A 21500-nucleotide genomic window follows, 5' to 3' on the forward strand; every position below is an offset into this window, starting at 1 on the left:
TGTCTATCCTTTCTGTAGATGTTGTACTCCCCAAATTCCATTTCTGCATTCCTTATATCTGTGTGACACCACTTCTCTGATATCCCAACAATATCTGCCTTTGATGTTTTGAGCAATACCTCAAATTCATCAAATTTATTTACCAAACTCCTAGCATTGGTGTACACGCAGGTATACATGCACCTGTTTCTATTCTTAGCTACCCTAACACAACCCATGTGTTTACTTGTACTGCAATGACTCCCAGCAGTCTCTGAAATATCCTGCATCCTGTTTTCCAGGCTGCTGCTCATTCCAGTAGAAGCAGTGCAAGAATCACTTTCACCTCTGCCATTGGCTACTGTTAATCTATTTGTCTTTGTCTCCCCCCCCCAAGCTAGCAGTTTTCCGACCCACCTAACACTGCCTCGGTAGCATCAGCAAATATTCTTGCACCTTTTCTATTTAAGTGTATCCCATCCCTGTAGAAGCAATCTCTCCTGTTAACAAGTACAGTCCAGGCTGAAAAAAATTCTACCCCTTGAGCCTTGCACAATCTTTCCAGGGCCGAATTGATATACAAGGCTCTCATCATATACTCCCTCCTATCGTGTCTGGGCAGAATTGCAGACACTTTCAAATTCAACCCTACTACAACAACCCTAATGTTATAACATTGTTAACCATTCTACAACAGCATTGTAGAATGGTTAATATAGGTCATCTAAATACCACACCTGGTCATCTAAAGGATAGGAAGTAAGCAAACCATTAGCCTTAATTATGAAAGCTTCCTTGGATTCAGGGGAAGTCCCCATGAACTGAAGATATGCAAATGTGTCCCCAGTTCACATAGGGTGACACAAATAATTACAGACCTGTTAGTCTAACTTCTGTTCCAGGGAAAATAATGGAATCACTGGTTAAAGAGGCAATGCAGGATCATCTAGACAAGACTGCAGTTATAGTTCAATCGCAGCATGGGTTTGTTAAGGGGATTTGATTAGATTTTGTCACAAAGAAACTGGAAGCAAAAAATAATTTTTATATCATATGCTTGGTTTTTAGAAAAGCTTTTGATACTGTGGCACATGGAAGACTACTGTACAAATTGGAGCAGTATGGCATTAAGGGCAAGTTGCTACAATGGATAAAAGGATGGTTGAGTGGGAGAAGACAGAGAGTTGTTATCAATGGACACTGCTTTTGTGGACTAATGGCAAACAACAATGGGCCCAACACCGTCCCCCGGGGTTCGGCGTTGGGCCCATTGTTGTTTTCAGTATTTTTCCATGATATTGATGAAAGTACAGTGCATTCCGGTTATTTGGGCCACCGGTTAATCGGGGCAGCCGTTTATTCGGGGCAAATCTTAAAAAACAGAACCAAATCGAGAAAATAGCCGGGGTTTACTTCGCTTAATTGGGACAAAATGCCGTTTAATCGGGGCAGGAGACCTTAGTACTGGAGATTACCCTGCGATTGTCTCCGACCGTACCACGTAGTTCGGTCATATTTCTGGAGGTCACAACCATAAAACAATAAAAACAATTAGCAGTCACCTGTTTATTGGGCTTTTCTGTTAGTGCAATCTATCATAAACGGATAGTAAATTCGATCTTATTGAATTTGCGATAATACCGATAGCTGGAATTCTGTGGGTTATTATGGTGAAATGTGTTTACACTTCCATGGAATCTTCAATCATATAAAAAAAAATAATTTTCAGAATCTTCTCTTCATTCCTATTTTTAAAGCTTTGTAACTCGTTACTCCGTTCTCACTTGCGGCGCATATTGTGTTACTTGCAATTTATGTGTGCCGTGTTTTTTGTTATTGGTTGCTTATCTTTTTACTGTTTTAAATTTTAATCCCCACCCACAAATGTCAGTGAACAGAAATGTCAACTAGTTTAGTTAGTATGTACATATTAGTGCGTATTAATTATTCCGAGTTTCACGTATATTCTTCCGAATTTCACATATCATTTAATTTTTTAATTGGTAAGGTAATAAAGAGTAAATTTGTGCTTAATATCCTATTTTCGCTGATTAGAATCGCTGTTTAATTGAATTAAAATTCAATTCACGAACGTGATCACAATGACCGGCACTTTATACACATCGTATTGTGAACGGTATTTTACTACGGTGAGTTCGTCGTAACGTGATTTGATTGTACAGTGAACTAATTGTAGGGGGGGGGGATACATTGTATTTTTAACTATTTACGTGAAACTTCGGATAATTGGGGCAGCCGCTTAATCGGGCCAAAATGCACTAGTCCCAATGTGTCCCAAATAACCGGAATCGACTGTATATCATGGTTAATGTCTAAGTTTGCAGACGATACGAAGGTTGGCAGGTTTGGTAATTGATAGTAAGCTACTGCAACAAGACCTTGAAAAGTTGAGTAGATGGGCTGAGGGGTGGCAACTGAAGTTTTACATTGACAACTATAAAGTACTGCATATGGGTAGCAGTAACCCCAGAGTAACATATTAACTGTGTAGTACTCTACTCAGGGTAGTGGAGAATGAAAAAGACTTGGGTGTAATTGTACAGTCTGATATGAAGTTTTCTGGACAGTGCATACAGGCTGCAGGAGTTGCTCATGGTGCCTTGTCAATAATATATAGGAATTTTGCTAGCAGGGAAAGGGGTGATTGTCCGCTTGTATAAGACAATGGTCAGGTCACACCTTGAGTACTGTATACGGGTCTGGAGGCCTCATTTTTGGCAAGATGTGGAGCTGCTGGAACTAGTACAGAGAAGGGTAACGAGATTGGTGAGTGGAACAAAGGGTTGCTATTAACAAGAAAGGCTTAAGTTCTGCAAAATGCAGCTTGTGGAGACTAGGCACCTGCACGGTGATCTAATTGAGGCATATAAGGCCTTGAATGGTTTGAGCAAGCTCAATACTCTTGAGATTCTTCCTCCTGTACAGATTACTTGCCTGAGAGGACATGAATTCAATTTGAGGAAAGACAGTTGTAGAATAGAGTGTGGAAATTTGGCTTTAGCCAGTGGTGGTTAATAGTTGGGACAAACTGCCATCTGTTTTAGTGAAGTTAAGTTGTTGACCTTGACAAGTGAAGGTCAACAATTTATATCCAAGTATATGATATCATATACTTGGATTTCAGAAAAGCTTTTGATACTGTTGCACATGGAAGAATGCCATACAAATTGGAGAGGTATGGCATTAATGGTAAGTTGCTACAACGGATAAAGGGATGGTTGAGTGAGAGACGACAGAGAGTGATAATCAATGGACACTGCTCTTTGTGGACAAATATTATTAGTGGAGTTCCCCAGGGTTCAGTGTTGGACCCTTTGTTGTTTTTTATATTTATCAATGATTTTGTTGAAGGTATATCAGGTTTAATGTCCAAGTTTGCAGCTGATACAAAGGTTGGCAAGGTTGTTAACGACAGTAAAGATAGTATGCTACTCCAACTGGATCTAGATAAGTTGGGGAAATGGGCTGAAAATTAGCAACTGAAGTTTAACATTGACAAATGCAAAGTACTGCATATGGGTAGCAGTAACCAAAGAGAAATGTACTAACTGGGTGGTACACTCAGGTAAGTGGAAAGTGAAAAAGACCTGGGGATAATTGTGCAGTCAAATATGAAGTTCACTGAGCAGTGCAGATGGGCTGCCAGGGCAGGTCATGGAGTCTTGTCAATGATATATAGGAATTTTGCTAGCAGGAACAGGAGGTGATTATCCCGTTATATAAGGCAATTGTCAGGCACACCTAGAGTACTGTGTACAGGTCTGGAGGCCTCATTTTAGGATGGATGTAGAGTTGCTATAATGAGTACAAAGAAGGGCAGCAAGATGGGTGAGGGAATAAATGGGTGCTCTTACCAAGAAAGGCTTAAATTCTACAAATTGCAGTGCCTGGAGAGGAGGCACCTGCTAGGTGATCTGATTGAGGTGTATAAGGCCTTGAATGAGTTGAGCAAGCTGAATGCTGATAGGATTCTTCCTCTTGCTCAGAATAATCACCTGAGAGGGCATAAATTCAAATTTGAGGAAATGCAGTTGTAGAATAGATGTGCGGAAGTTTGCCTTTAGCCAGCAGGTAGTTGATTGGTGAACAGATAGGCTGAGCTGGACATGCATTTGGAACGAATGGAGGGGTGGAATGGGAGGGTTTTTTTTTTTTTTTTTTTTTTTTTGTCTGATGCTGCATAAACTTGCTTTTTTGCATTGTATGCCTCTACTAATGCTAATGTTATCCCTCTGTAGTTGTTAGGGTTATCGCAGGGGCTTTTTTGTATAATTTGATTACTATTGCTGTTCCCCATCTTTGGGTATCTGTTGCCTATGACGTTAAATAATTTTAATAATGTGTTTTTTTTATATGGTACCACCATATTTAAATACTTTTATGCTAAAATTGTACAAATGTAAGCCTGGGCTTTTTCAGTTTTTTGATTTTTGTAATATTTAATCTAGTTCTTCAATTGTTATATTTTCTTCATCTTTGATAACCACAGATTCATCTTCCAATTCTTTAGTTCCAGGACTAGACCACAGTTCAGAATAGTGTTTCTTCCAATTGGTTTTTATTTGATAATTTGTGTCTAGTTGTAATTTCTTAATTTTGAAACCTCTTCTCTGTGGGCTCTTTATATCATGTTGGTAAGTTAAATTCTCTTATTTTCTCTTAATTTAGTTGTAGTGAGGAAAGGGCATCTATTGTACTACTTTCTTTTCTGAACCCACATTGTTCTTCTAAGAATTATTCACTATATTTGTTAAGTTTGTTCATTAATATATTAGAGTATAGCTTTTATGGAGCGTTGATAGCAAAATAATCCATTTATCTTAACTGTTTTTCTTATAATTTGAAATAATTCTTTCAGTGGCATGGATTGCTAATAATCACTACTTTTTTGGGGATGGTATGCAATGGTATGGCATACTGGCACCTTTATTAATGGTGACATGTGACATTTGGGTGTTGTACAATATGAAATATTCAGTAAATTTTTTTTCATATGTTTACCTGCTATTCGAATAAGCTTATAGTTGTTCAACTATAATTTTTCACTGTCTGTTGTTAAGATATTTTCTATATAAAACCTCATAACCATTTTTAGAATTTTAAATTACTCAGTCAGACCTCTATTTAATGAACTCCTTTATAGCTTAATAATAAAAGAGGCCTACATGCTCCGGATTCATAATGCGAAAAAATTTATTTGTTGCATAGAGCATTAAACTACAATACATAAAATTAGCTTTCAGCTGGGTGGCAGCCTTCATCGGATTAAAATACTTGAATGGTGCGTGAGGCGCGTGGTTAATTGTTTGTTGATGTTTGTGGCTGTGACGTATGGTGGTGACGTGGCCAGCGTTTGTCTATGAATAGAATTACTGACTCTGTGATGGGATTAACTTGACAACCACTGTTCCTGTTCATAGAAGTGTCCGAGCATTTTATATTTAACGATTCCAACCAGGTACGCCTTAGGTAATGGTGGGACCTGTCCACAACCACGACATCGCGGTGTGGGTCGATGTCGTGGTGGGTTGTCCAGACATGCTCGGCGATAGCTGAGTGTTCCACATCTGCCAAACGGATCGCCCTTTTATGTTCTGAGAGGCGTTTCTCGAGTCGATGTCCAGTCTCTCCAAAGTAGCAGCTCGTGCAGTCACGGCAAGAGATGCGATAGACCAAACCGCTCTGTAGAAGGGTGGGGACAGGTGCTTTTATGTTGGAAATGAGAGAACGCAGTTTCTTGCCTGGCAGTTGGATGCACTTTATCCCATGTGACTTAAGGATTCTACCGATCTGTTGTGACAAGTTGGGGTAGTATGGGATGAATGCCCTCGTGGATGACTCGTCACTGTTGGTGTTGCTGTTGGTCGTCACGTTGTCGCGTGCTTGTAGATCACACCTGTCAAGGATGTCGATAGGGTAGCCACACCTCGTAAGGTCTACTTTGACTCTGGTGACCTCTTTGCGCCTTTCATCTGCGGTGCTGGAGTGTGTCCAGGCGCGACTTAGCAAGGTTCGGGCAGTGGAGAGGAGGTGGCCCCTTGCGTGTGCTGACCGGAAGTTGGTAAATTGGCCAGCACACATAGGCTTACGATAAACTGTCGTCTTCAAGCATGTGTCTTCGCGCCGGACAAGTGTATCTAGGTATGGTATAGAGTTGTTCGACTCCAGCTCAATCGTGAATTTTATGAAGGGCGATAGTGAGTTGAGGTGGGTTAGGAGTCGCTGACCTGAGTCTCTAGGGATGACTACGAACACATCGTCTACATAGCGACACCAAAAGGCGATGTGATCTGGTGCGTGTGTAAACGCACGTCCCTCTAGCTCCTCCATTACGATGTTTGCTGTGACCGAGCTGACAGGGGAACCCATGGCTGTGCCATGTATCTGCTGGTAGATTGAGCCATTAAACATGATTGCACCACCTGTTAAGCACAGTCTGAGGGCGGCGGAAATGTCATCAGGCGTCAGTCTAGTTCTGTCGCTAAGGGTTCCATCATTGACCAAGAGTTGTTTTGCACAAGAGATGGCAAGTTCCACCGGGATGGAGGTAAAGAGTGATATGACATCGAACGATGCCATGACTTGATCTTGCGAGATGGATATAGTGCGGATCCTTTCTATGAACTCAACACTGTTGGAGACGGTGTAGGTGGTCTTGCCAACTAGAGGAGAAAGAAGTCTCGAGACAAATTTAGACAGCTCGTAAGTCGGTGATCCACAGCAGGATACAATAGGTCTTAGAGGTGTGCCTTCTTTATGCACCTTCGGCAGGCCGTAAAACCGTGGGATCTGACACCCGGAGGCATGGAGGTGATTACGGGTTGACTGTGTGATTTTCTCTTGTTTCAGCCAAGTGTTGATGAGGATATTCACCTGCCCTGCTGAGGATACACACTGCCCTGCTTGTTACTTCATGAGGATAAGGATACACATGTTGATGAGGATACACACTGCCCTGCTTGTTACTTCAAGTGTTAGTACTATGGAACGTTTTAAGTATGCAGAGCTGGCTGGTGTACACCTTGTTTACGTTAGAGCTGATTGCAATGGGAGATCTGCTAGATGATGCTATAAAGTGAAATATCTGTTGCGATGGTATCCTCATAATAGCACATTTTCATCGGTAGGCCAATGACTATGAGAGGCTGGATTGTTCTGTGTTCCTATGTACGATACTGGTCGTCTGAAGCACGTTCGCACACCTCATTTGGAAGAAATGATTCTGCATGCCGGTTAAAGAAGCACTGCAGAATCATCTAGACAAGACTTCAGTTATAGCTTGGACAGAGCATGGTTTTGTTAAGGGGAAGTATTGTCTGACCAATTTGATTGGATACAATGATGTGGTCACAAAGGAACTGGATGCAGGGAATAACATTGATATCATATATTTGGATCTTAGAAAGGCTTTTGATACTGTTGCACATGGAAGACTACTGCACAAATTGGAGGCAAATTGCTGCTATGGATAAAGGGATGGTTGAGTGGGAGAAGATAGAGAGTGGTAATCAATGGACACTGCTCTTCGTGGACTAATGTTATTAGTGGAGTCCCTCAGTGTTCAGTGTTGGGACGATTGTTGTTTTCTGTGTTTATAAATGATATTGATGATGGTATATCAGGCTTAATGACCAAGTTTGCAGACGATACGAAGGTTGGCAGGGTTGTTAAGGACACTAATGGCAGTAGGCTGCTGCAACAGGGTCTAGAAAAGTTCAGCAGATGGACTGAGAGGTGGCAAATGAAGTTTAACATCGACAAATGTAAAGTACTACATATGGGAAGCAGTAACCCCAGAGTAACGTATCAACTCTGTGGTACTACACTGACAGTGGTAGAGAATGAAAAGGACCTGGGAGTAATTGTGCAAGAAGTTTTCTGAGCAGTGCAGACGGTCTGCAAGAGTAGCTCATTGTGCTTGTCAATGATATACAGGAATTTTTGTAGCAAGGTTAAGGAGGTGATTATCCCCTTGTATAAGGCAGTGGTCAGGCCACACCTTGAGTACTGTATACAGGTCTGGAGGCCTCATTTTAAGAAGGATGTAGAGCTGTTGTCACGAGTACAGAGAAGGGCAACAAGATTAGTGAATGGAACGAAGAGTTGCTCTTACGAGGAAATGCTTAAGTTTTGCAGATTACAGTGTCTGGAGACTAAGCACCTGCGAGGTGATCTGACTGAGGTGTATAAAGCCTTGAATGGTTTGAGCATGCTCAATGCTGATGGGATTCATCCGCTTGCTCAGAATAATCACATGAGAGTGCATAAATTCAAATTGAGGAATGACATTTGTAGGATAGATGTGTGGAGGTTTGCCTTTAGGAAGTGGGTAGTGGGTTGGTGGAACAGACTTACATCTTTTGTTGTGGAAGTTGATAGCCTAAATAAATTTAAGGCTAAGATGGGCAGGTATTTGGAACAGAGGGGTGAAATGGGAGGTTTTTTTTTTTTGCTGATGTTGCATAAGCTTGCTTTCTTACATCATATGCCTCTACTAATGCTAATAAGGCCTTGAATGGATTGAGTTGGCTCAATGCTGATGGAATTCTTCCTCTTGCTCAGATTATAAACCTGAGGGGGCAAAAATTCAAATTGTGAGTGAATATAGTTGCAGAACAGATGTGTGGAAATTTTCATTTAGCTAGTGGGTGGTTGATTGCTGGAACAATCTTCCATGTGTCATTGTAAAAGTTGATAGCTTAAATAAATTCAAGGAAGAAGTGGAGAAACGTTTGGAGCGAATGGATGGGTGAAATGGTTAGTTTTTTTTTTTTTTTGGCCGATGCTATATAAGCTTGCTTTCTTGTATTATATACCTCTGCTAATCCTAAGAGTACCTGAATGACTCCAACATTTTGAACAGTTTGAAAAAAAAAAAAAAAAATTCAGATTTTAACGCTTGTTCAAATAACTAATGATAATATCATTGATGAGAGAAGGAAAATGAGGACAACGAAGGTATTTAACCTTCTAAACATGAAATGTTGCCAGTTTTTGGAACTTTGTTGTAGCCTGCAGTGTGAAGAAATTGTTCCTGAAAATACAAGGATACGTTAAAACAAATGCAGCCATTTTTTTTTTAAATGATATATGTTCAGTAAATCCAGTGTACAGCAAAAGACAACCAAATATTTTGCAAAATAATTCTTGTGTAGTAATATTGTGTACATCATGTACATATGAAATAAAAATTGTATCTTAATGTTATGTATTAATAAATTGTTTTGATATGTTAGAAAATTTATTCTCACTTATTTCTGAGTTATTTACCATCTTTTACTCTCTCTTACTTTCTTTACATCTTTTTCTTTCTCTTACTTTTTGAACAAATTACAGTATTTTTCATTGTTTGAAATGGCATATTTCTTTATAACAAAATTTTTGTTTAACCAATTTTTGCAAGGGAACAATTGACTAAGTTATATATAGGTCTGACTGTGGATTTATTTTATTAGGCTTTATCCCTCTTTCGCAGCTGTTCTGTTCAACTAAGAAGTAACACCTATATCAGTCAACTCGTGTACCTTTTTCTTGACTCCTCCTTTTCCTCCTTTGGAAATGCCATTTCCTAAGGGCTCGTATTGGTTTGCCACCACTCTTTCTGTGACATTTTGTTACAATGTATAAGTTGGTTCAACACTAATAACTTTCTATTTATGCATTTTCGATTTAGATGCAACAGTTTTATTTAACTTCTTGTGCGGTAACAAATTGTGAGTGAATTAGTATTAAAAAAAAGTCTTGAACCGTAAAATAAAAAATGAAAAGAACTACTAATTTCTTTTCACCTTCCACAGTTAAGAAATTAAAAAACAAATGAAAATGTGAGTGAAGACTTAACTACAGAGACTGTGTCCAAGACTGTTTTTGTCCCTGATGGTATCTGTCTCCAAAAGCAAGAGATGACTGACAAATGGCTGGCCAAGTTGCTGGACTGTTGATAAAAAAATTACTTCTGTGCAAAGTATAATTGGCTAAATTATCAAAATAAGAGACTTGGCTGTGCATTTTATAAACAAATTGGAACTCTTGGAGTGGAAAAGAAGATGGGCATGAAGATTTCTAAGGAGTGGGCAAATAATGAAGTTACCTATTTTGGCAAAAGCAGACAGCAACATTACAAAGAAACAGTGAGACATAAAGCTGCTATAAAACTGCTTTCTAAAGCTGAGAAAGAGCTCCTTGAAAATAGTGTTTGAAGAGTTTATCTCATGAAAAATTAATAACAGTAAAAAATTTTCGCACTGCATATAAGGTGGCCAAAGAAAATCAGTCTTTTCTTTATTTTAGATCGGAAATTGACCTACAAGAATTAAATGGGACTGACATGGGTTGTATTCTTCATTCAACTAACACTTGCATTAACATCTTGAACCATGTTAGTGATGAAATGAGAAAATATTTGGCATAATAAAATCATTATGTTGAAAGCAAAATTTCATTGATAATTGGCTAATCGACCATGGTGAGTAAGAAATCTGCTTTAATTGTTTACGTTCAAACTTGTATATTTGACAGTGGAATGAGATATTCCGTAAATTTGTTTCTGGACTTAATCGAACTCAAAAGTGTTACTGCAAGGGGATATTTGATTCTCTGCATGATTGTCTTCAGTCATACAATATGACTGAAGAAAAACTCACTTAGTTTGTGTCACATGTGACAATTCAGCAGTTATGATGGCTAGTAAAAGTGGCATTGAAACTAATGGAAGAAAAATTCCCTTTAATAGTATGGCATTGCACTAATCACCGATTAGAACTATCAGTTGGCGATACTGTGAAATCCTTTGCAGGTATTGATAGATTTAAAGCATTTATATTGAGTTTGTGGTTTGTTTTGGCTTTTTGGAATAACTATGAGGCATTAGTTAATCATTTTCAAGAAGCAGAGAATGACTCTACATGGGACCAGAATGGAAGATGTACATGTGAAGGATTACAGAAGAAAATTAAGACCACTAACTTTATATTAGATATATGATTCATATATAAAACCATATATAGGTTTTATATATGATTCTCTTCAAGAATTATCAGTCTTGAGCTTGGACTTGCAGGAGTGCAATATTGATTTGTACAGCGTGAATAAAAAAAATTAGAAATTGTTGTACAACTTTTTCATGAAAGACTAACAGTTCCGGGACAGTGTTACAGAAATGCCGCCAAAGCTGCCGAAAATCTACGATTTCAAGGAGTTTCACTTCATGGGTCACAGACTGTAACCCCTGTGATTTCTGTAACCCCTTCATGGGTTATAGAAATTATTCTCCAATTGATCCAGAAACTTTCTACAGAACCTTGAAACAATGAGTAGAAAGCAGGCTGTTTGATAGTAAAATTGCTGATTCGGCAGCGTCGGCCCGAGTACTTGATAGGAAACATTGGCTTGAAGATATTAACACTCAAGTGACATTTGGTGAGAATGAAGTTAGAAAATTGTCAATTCAGTTAAATGAAAGAGATAAAATTCGTGGCTTTTGCAAATACCTAATTGAAATGACAGTTTCGGAAGAATTGAAGCATTTGATGAATGCTCTGAATGCGATACTCTAATTTCATCAATTGAATGTGAATGAGGATTTTCGCAAATGAATCTGATCATCAGCCCAACCAGAGCTTCGCTTCGTTGATGACAAAAACAATTTCTTCACTACTGTTTCTTAAAATTGTAGGCCCTACCACTGACATGCTTCAATCCGGCAAAATATGTTGATTTGTGGCTACTTCGGAAACATCATTCAGCAACAGACACAAACAGTAAAAAAGAAGTTGGCTTAGTGTGTTGGATGAGAATTTAATAAAAATTTGGAATATTCTATAAAACTTTACTATGAAATTATTTTTACTTTTTTTTACTTATTATTTTTTACTTAGTACTTATTTTTTTGCACATTTTACTTATTTTTTTATATGCTTGTATAATAAATTTACTTAATAAACTGTGTTAATATACTTAATTTGTTCTTATCTCAGAAACATTACTACTGAAGTAACAATATCAGGAAATAATTTTTTAGTTTACTTTTCATATCCTTTTAATTTGAAATTTTTCGTGATAGCAAAGAATGAGTACCAGCACCTATATTTTTTTTTTTTTTTTTACAAAAAAGCACTGCTAATAATTATTATATATTAATTCAATTATTATATAATAATTCATCATCATTGGTCTTTGGTGAGATTCCTCTGGATTGGAGAACTGCCAGTGTATCACCAATATATTTTAAAAGTAAAGATGACAGCATGCATTGCTTTTTATATACCTTATATTAAGTCACTGGCTCTGTCATCAAATCTGCCGATCACTTTTTCAGTCACTTCTAATAGAGATAGATGGCTGAAACTTTGTACATATTCCTAATTCACGTGACAATGCATTCTATCAAAATTTGAGCTAAAAATATCAAGCGGTGCAGCCATTGTATGTCATATATCGGCTACCTGGATTTATACCTGACCCAGATTTCGGACCTTTTCCCCGCTTATTAGAAGGGCGTAATTTTGTAAACAATCTCTTTTGACATAATAATGTTTCCAATTAAATTTGAGCTAATCCATCGGGTGGTCCACTGTGTAGCTATAAAGCGTGCATTATATATACACATAAAGCAATGCATGCTTTTTATATATATACATATAAAGCGTACATTGCATTGTGTAAAGATTTTTTTGTTTATGAAAACCTTTTCACATAAATTTCAATCATACATTTATTTATAAAAAAATGTATGAAAATTTATATTCATAAAAAATAATAAAAATAAAAATAATATGGAAAACAAGTTTTTCAAAAATATACCTTAATTCCGATAAAATATAAGGTGTGGCCTTTACCGTTTTTAAAATGAGCCATTTTATGTTGCAGGGGTAAAGGCCACACCTTATATTTTATCAGAATTAAGGTATATTTTTGATAAACTTGTTTTTCTTATTTTTTAAAATTTATTTTAAGATGTTTCAAAGTGCATTTCCCTTTTCATTTATTTTATGATTTGGAATTATTCCGTCACTTAATTTCTAATAAATGAGACAAAAATCGAAACTCCCATTATAATAATTTACTTAATCAGTTATTATATAATAACACATCTAAATAACAATGTATTTTTTATTTAAACATTACCAAATATTAAATCTAAGTTAATACTTTTAATCCAACTGTAGTTAATACTTGGTTTAAAACACTCTTTCATTATTGAATTATAATTTATAAAGGCTGATCACTTCCTGTAGTCTACATATTTTAATTCACAGTTACAGATAAAACATTCTTCGTGGTAAGGACAGCGTAAGATTGAATAGCATTAAATCGACAACATTGAAATTACAATGGGGGGGGACATTTAGATAGAAAGGGAAAATCATGTTTAACTGACCTGCTCAGTGCTTGATGGAATCATTCATATAGATATAAAAAACTATAAAAAAAAAAAATAATTTTAATACTTTCATATCCTCTGCTACTTTTAATTCAACCCCATCAAGTGTTATAATTTTCAGATGATTTAAATGCAGATTAGGAGAGTATTTAATGAAGCAGGACAACTTGAATAGGCATCAGAGATTATCAGAAAAGTTGCAGCTTCTTTTTTTTTTTTATATGCAGAAACATGTCTTGCACTAGGGGAATAGTAGCTCACAATAACTTATGCTTGGTGGGGTTGAATTAAAAGTAGTAGCGGATATGAAAGTATAAAAATGATTTTTTTTTTTTTTTAGATTTTTCTATCTATAAAAGGAAAATGAGTGCAGTTACACATAAATAATTTAAGTGAGTTCTTAGAATCTTGAGATTCAAGCATATTTTGTTCACTAAGTGCAATCCATTTTTGTTGCCTTCATTTATATAAGGAACAGGCTCTTTGCATGCTTTTTTTTTTATGGGGTCCTCCTTAAAAAGATGTGAAATCATTTGGTTCCCATTATACATACTTCAGCAAAATAAACTTTTGTTTGTGTGTTAAAGTAGTTTATATAAACAATGAAGCATGCATATAGTGAATCCACATCTCCACATTTTACTTGAATGTTTCTAATGTGATCAACAGACGGCATGGTTATATGCTAAGTGGGCAATTAGAAAAACAAAATAAATGCTTTGCTGCTTAGAAATAAGCATTTAATATCATTCCAGTTCACGAATTGTAAAATATTAATAAAACTTATGTACTGCTGTCTTGAGAAGACTTCTTCAGTAGAACAAGAAAATTAAATTTATTGGTATTAGTGAGGTCAAATGATGCAAGGAAGTAGACTTTGTCTGCATCAGCAAAAAAAGAAATGTTTTCCAAATATTCAAACCATTTCCACAAGTCCATTTCTACTTTGAACTTAGCCAGACTCACCCATAGGTGAATGTTTCTATATCCAATCTTCTGTTATTCTGTGAAAGTTTATATTTGCGGCCCCTGGTTCTTGTCTCATCTATGAGGGAGAAACCTTCCTCATTCATTTATTTTGACCCTTCACCACCTCATCCAGATCTCACCTTAGACCTAATTTTAATCTTTGCGGGCTGCACTTTATTTAGGTGTGTGTGTGTGTGTGTGTGTGTGTGTGTGTGTGTGTGTGTGTGTGTGTGTGTGTGTGTGTGTGTGTGTGTGTGTGTGTGTGTGTTGATTTATATGCATCACTGATTCCATCTTTCTTGATTCCTCTAAGATTTTTTTTTAAAGTACAGGCTACAACCCAGAGAAAATATGTCAAATGTGGTCTATCATCTTTTACAGAGGGATAGTAGTAGTGGCATGTGATGCAAGAAAGCAAGCGTATGAGCTTATGCAGCATCAGCCAAAAAAAAAAAAAAAAAAAAAACCATCACACCATTCCCTCCAAATGCCTGTCCAGTTCCTCCTTAAATTTATTTAACCTATCAACTTCCACAACAACAGATGGAAGTTTGTTCCAGCAATTAACCACTCGCTGGCTAAAGGTAAATTTCTGCACATCTATTCTACATCTGTCTTTTCTTAATTTGAATTTATGCCCCCTTAGGTTCGTAATGTGAACAAGTGGGGAAGGATCCTATCAGAATTCAGCGTGCTCAATCCATTCAAGTCCACAAGGATAATAACATCTTTCTCCTTGCCAGGACACCATATGCCTTCCTTCCTAGCTAGCTACATGTGTATACTGCCTGAAAAATTTCATGTCTGGCTGAATCGTTTTTTAATTTTTAAATATTTTTTGTCCTGAACCACTTAACTCCTGCCCTCTTTCCCCCCCCCCCCCATTCTGCATGACTCCAGGATTTCTGTTTCCAGAAGCATAATCTTATAAATTGAATTATTTTAATTAGTTGCCATTTTTAGAACCCTGTATGTAACTCATTGAATCTTTTTTTGAAGTGCATGGCCTTTCCAAAATCATCAGCTGACTTTGATAGCCACCCTTGGATACCCTCATCATTATCATTTATGAAAATTAGAATGAGGAGAGGAATCGACACGTCCCAAAGGACCCTGCTTGATACACTGGTCCACCCCGAAGGCCGACCATTTATCCATTTATGACAGCCCTCTCTTTCTATCTTTTAGCCAGCTTGCAATCAGGTGTAGGATCTTGTGAATAACTCAAACTTCTACCAGTTTATATAGCAGCCTTTCATGGGGGACTTGACCAAAACTTTTACTGAATTCTAGATATATGATGGATGTTTGAAACATTTGTAACCCGAATCAGAAAGGTTTATTTGAGGAGTCTGGTAATATGTTACTTTTCAACACAGTCCCCTTTGGAGTCAATATGTTTTTGCCACTGATGCAGCAATGAATGAATGAATGATTCCAACTTTGAAGAAAGTTTTCTCTTGAGCCTTCCAGAATGCATTCACTCCAATAATGATATTGCTGTCAGTGGGAAAATGTATGCCAACCAGGTATTTTTTTACAATTAGGAAATAGGTGAAAGTCTGATGGTGCTAGATCTATTGAAGATGGGGAATAGTGCAAGATTTCAAAGCCGTGCTTATGCAGTACAGGTCATGACAGTGACAGACTTGTATGGACATTGTCCTGGTGGAACAAAATTCCTCTGCTGAGTTTTCCTTGGTGTTTGTGTTTGATGTTTTTACACAAACACCTCACAAGATCTGTGTAATATGCCTCTGTGACTGTCCAGCCCATAGGTTCCCAAACTTTTTCGGGTCACTGCCCACTTTGCAAGACATAAATTTTGTAACATCCCCCCATTATAACAGTTTTCCACGTTCAAGCCGTTTGATATTTTTGACGTAAATAGCAACTAATGATACATTACTTCTTATGCCGTTAAATTATTGAAAAAGTAGTGGCCAATATGTGCTTCATCTTGAACACAGTTACTGCTATACCGATTTTGATGAAACATAGCCCATGTGTAAAGATTGTAAAGTGTATACTTGAATAACATTATGCACAGTTTCATACACTGGTTTAAATATGAAAATTCGGAATACATAATTAAGAGATTGCAAATGCATTAGTAAGAATCTTATTGTAATAATTAAAACACCATCAAATATATTACAAAGTTGTTTCGAACTTATAAAGTAAAAATACAAAGCAAAAATAACAAATTAATGTGAAGTTTCATACAGTGGTTTAAATATGAAAATTCAGAATACATATTAGGAGACTGTATTACATTAGTAAGAATCTTATTGTAATAATTAAAACACCATCAAATGTATTAGAAAATTGTTTATTTCGAACTTACAAATTAAAAATAGAAAGAAAAAATAACAAATTAATGTGAAGGATAAGCCTGATGCATTTTTAAAAGTTTGTTAATATCTGGTTCAACTTTCATTAAAAACAGTTGTAAATCGCCACGCTCAGTTATATGCAATTGGTTCCTTTTCTTAGATAGTAAATTCACTACAGCACTAAACCCATGCTCAGCCAAATAAGAAGATGGAAATGCAATTAAAAATTTCTGCACTATTTCCCATAATCCAGGGTACAGTGTCGGTATTGATTTCTGAAGCCAGAACTCTTGGTATCCACTTTTGAATTTTATTTTTAGTTCTTCATTTGTTGTGAGTTCTATGAGTTCCTCTTCTAAATTTGATGATCCTGCTGTGTTTACATATGAGAAAGGATCTAGAACCCAATTTGGTATATTCATGTTTAGAATATCCTTGAATCGCTCATTAAAATCAGCATGGAGAACCTCCAAGTATTGGCAGTATGTAAGTAAATCTTCCTTTTTGAGAGACACTGCTGATAAATTTGAAAAGTGGCTATATTTCCCTCAGCCTAGATTCCGCTTGAACAGAAGTTTTCCCACAAAAGTGGCAATAACGTTTTTTGTTTTAATTAAATTCCATTCGTCACCTTGTAATTGTAGATTGACTTCATTAAATATTTTATAGAGGTCTGTAAAATAAGCGGTCATATTTGGATGTAATCAGTTTGGCCCGCAATCCGTCATCTCTGTTTTCTAGGAACTCTAGTACTGAATCAAACAAATTGTAAAATCGATTCAGACAATACCTTTTGAAAGCCAACGAACTTCTGTGTGAAGCAGCAAACAATTGAAATCTTCACCGTTTTCACTACAAAGTTGGCTAAACAATCTGTCACTCAATGAATTGCTTCTAATCTTGTTGACTGCTCTAATAACGTAATGGAGCGACGTGTGCAGGCATTCACTTAAATTCTTCGCAACCAAACGTTGACGATGAAGAACACAATGTATAGCGAGTACATTTGGTACTGCTTGTTTCAAATGCGCTATGAAACCCTTGTGGCGCCCTGTCATTGCTGGAGCACCATCAGTAGCAGCAGACAAAATATTATGAACAGGAATGTCTTTCTCTTGAAAAAACTTATTCATGGTATTAAATATAGATTCTCCTTTTGTATCCGCTTCCAAATTTTTAGCAAATAATAATTCTTGACAAACTTTCTTCTTTTATGAATCGTACGTATGATAAGAGTAGTGCTTCATTATTTGGGAGAGTTGATTCATCAAGTTGAATGAAAAATTGGCATGTCTTCAAATAATCGCACAATGATTTTTCAACATCTTCAGCCATTTCATCGATTCTTCTTTCCACCGAATTATTGCTCAAAGGAATTTTCCTGATGATATCTGACGCTGGCTTATGAAGCACAGTGTTTATTACTTCTTTTACTGCCGGCAAGATTAATTCCTCACCAATTGTGTGTGGTTTTCTCGCTTTTGCGATTAATAATGAAATATAAGAAGCTTGTAATCCGTCATTATCTTGTTTAGTGGACGACGCAAAAAGTTTTGATATAGTTGGACGTTTAAAATATTTTTCTTCTAGTACTTGAAAATAGGACAAATCTTTATCCTTTTTGTCAGCATGCATTTTAGTCAAGTGCTCTTGTAGCCTAGAAGGCTTCATTTGAAAATACTTTTTGGCAAATCAAGTACATAGGTAATAATTGGTTCGTAGCAGACTGAATAAAGCCATATTTCAAATACTCAGTACTGTACTGTCGACATTTCTTCTTTGATTCAGACATAATGAAGTAATAAAATTTGCAACAATATTCACAAAATAAAAGATTTAATTTACACTTTGTATGACTCCACTTATCTATCACACTTTCGACTAATGCCAAGTTCAGTCAGCACACTGATTGAACTTGGCATTATGCAAATCAATGCTTGGCTGACTTTTTTTATTTTTATAATCACCAGCCATGTGCTGAAAAGACTTGGTGTATAGTGTTATTTGTGCTTTGTTTATGTTGAAGGTAGTATATGTATGGAATAAACTTTTGATAATATAAAAGCTCAGTGTTATCATTTTATCAGGTTCTTCAAATCACAACACATCACTTATATATGTCAGTGACACCTAACATGTCATTTACATATATAATTGATGTGCTGTGATTAGAGTAAACCTGCTTGATTTAGTCTCTCCTTTTTTATATTCACACTTAAGAAGTCCCTGTCCCCATTCCGAATTCTATTTGCTAGTACTTTCCTCGTCTTATAGCTTTTGCCTGTCTTACCTTATAATTGGTTTTCTTATGCATTCTCTTCTAATGTTGTATAAATTAGAATTACACTGTAACTGCTTCATGCTTGTTTCTTTTGCTCAGTGCTTGTATAAATTAGAATTACATGATACTCTGTAACTGCCCCATGCTTGTTTCTTTTGCTCAGTTAAACTATCTCTTGCCATCCATTTTAGGATCATATGTTTATGCAATCTCACCACTAGAATGAATATGTTTGTGGCTGCTAGGATAAACTGCTTCCTTGATTATTTCCAAAAACATATATCTGACAGCACACAGTAGCCCCCTCCAGTTAATTGAGCCCAGAAAATTCAGTATCGTCCCCCTCTCTTGAAACTTCAACTTCCTTTCCTTTAGAAAATAGGCCTTGACTGTCTGGTTGTATCACTATGTAATTTCTAGTAATGACTGACAAACTGGTTTAAGGTAAACTTTATTGAAATAAATAAATAAATAGATATACACATAAATAAAGTACTAAAACAGATAAAGTAAAAGCATTAAAAATATATATAAATAAAAAGCAATAGAATAGAAGCTTTCTGAGTGAGGTGTTCCTTCATCTGTTACTCAGTGTACTGAAGAATATATATGCATAGGGTAAAATAAGATGACTGAGCATGCTTGCAATATTGCACATATGTAAGGAATGCGAGCACTCATCACACTGTAGTATGGCAGACCCCATAATGGGGTGTATATTAGGGCTTGCAAACCGGTTAAATCGGTTTTCATATTGAGTTGTTAAAACCGAAACCGAGCTTCTAAAACCAGATTCGAATATTTTCTTAGTTTTTTGTTACGCATATTTTCTTTTGTTTGTTCGTTTGTCTGGAACGTTGAACTGCTTTATGTTTTAAACATGTTTTTTATTTTATTTTAAGGTACGAATCTCACGGGCAAGTGGCCCAAATCTAGGAGGGGTACCTTTTATCTTCCCACCTGTATCATGGCACGATGCAGGTGTACTCATTTACGACTGAGTGAGTCGGAGCGATAACGTAAAAGAAAATGCTCAACATTTCTCCGTTCCATCTATCTTGTTCGCCAGGCAAGTTATGGAACGCGCCTTATTGATGGTTACCCACTAGAAACAGATTCGCTGAATATTGCATCAAATTTCAATCGTAGAAAGTTTTTTTGCTTCTTTATTCCTATTAAATTTGCGATCAAATGTTCTCCAAAAAGTAGCTTCACCAAATTTAGCTTTTATGTAATTTTGAAAATATAATAGATTTAATTGGGGGAAAAAAAATTGCAAGTAAATAAATAAAAAATTTCTTTCGTGAAAATTTGAAACTTGCCTCATTTAGACTCTTCATTCAGTGCTTGCAGGAGTGATGCATCGTATTGTGCCTTTGTTATCTTCAATATTTTTATTTAAAATTGTCGGTGATATAAATTCCTACTAATTAATATTTATTACTCTTAATATGTCTCAGATGAAATCAAATGTATGGAATTATTTTGCTCGAAAAAGCAAAGATGAAGCACAATGTTCGATATATCAGAAGATAATGAAGTTGTCTGGAGGATCTACATCATCTTTGATGTTGCATTTAAATAAAATGCATCAGATTGACATTAAACAAGATAACAGTGAACCTCCCGTAAACATGGTAAGAACATTATAAAACTTTATCGTTAAAAAATCTATGGAAGAAGAGATTTCAAAATTAGCTGCTTTAGATGGATTTTCTTTTAATTCAATTGCCAAGAGTGAGTTTATACAGTCAAGCCTTCACAAAATGGTTCTGAATTATTATAAAAATAAGAAAGAAGAATTCATTCAGCATTTCAAAAATTCATTGGTTTTGGTTACAGGGTATTCACTGACTCTAGACGAATATACGTCTATACAAAATAAAAGGTATATGAATATAAATGTGCATTCAGAAGACAATCATTGGTCGTTAGGTCTTATTGAGATTAATAGTTCACTCGATAGCAGAAGAACTGAGCAAATTGTGAATAGACGCTTGAAGGAATTTGGTTTGAACTTGGATGAGGATATTGTTGCCTGCACCTCCAATGAAGCAGCAATGATGATTAAGTTTGGCAAGCAAATTATGCCTAATCATCAACAATGTATAGCCCATTGTATACATCTGTCAGTTATAGATGTACTTTATGAAAAAGCAATCAATTATGGTGCCACAGTCTCTGAGGCTCCCAAAGACAATGAAAATAATGAAGAAAGTAGTGATGTTGAAGAAAGACAGCAAGGCATGCTTTATCAAACCGACTTTACCGATGAGCTCATTTATTTCTTCAATCCAATGGCCAATATTGTACAAACTATTAACAAAGTCAGAAAAATTTGCAAGCCTTTTCGAAAATCGCCTACCAAAAATGACATATTACAAAATTTTGTTAAAGCAAAATTTAATGAGAAAGAATATAAACTTATATTAGATTGCAAGACTATATGGGAAAGCACATTTTATATATGATTGAGAGATTTGTGAAATTGAAAAATTGCATTCCAAATGCTCTATGTGCAGTACTGTCAACT

The 21500-nt window shown here is 36.2% G+C and overlaps 1 protein-coding gene across 2 annotated transcripts in view; it reads left to right on the top strand.

Annotated features, from left to right (window-relative positions):
- The window catches only part of LOC150083116 (uncharacterized), a 178189-nt gene that overhangs the window by 29526 nt on the left and 127163 nt on the right, over positions 1-21500 (top strand). The gene's annotated exons all lie outside the window — the stretch shown is intronic.

This window comes from Mastigoproctus giganteus, chromosome 7, assembly GCF_048544385.1.
Source record: "Mastigoproctus giganteus isolate SK-2022 chromosome 7, ASM4854438v1, whole genome shotgun sequence".
Taxonomy (NCBI): Eukaryota; Metazoa; Arthropoda; class Arachnida; order Uropygi; family Thelyphonidae; genus Mastigoproctus; species Mastigoproctus giganteus.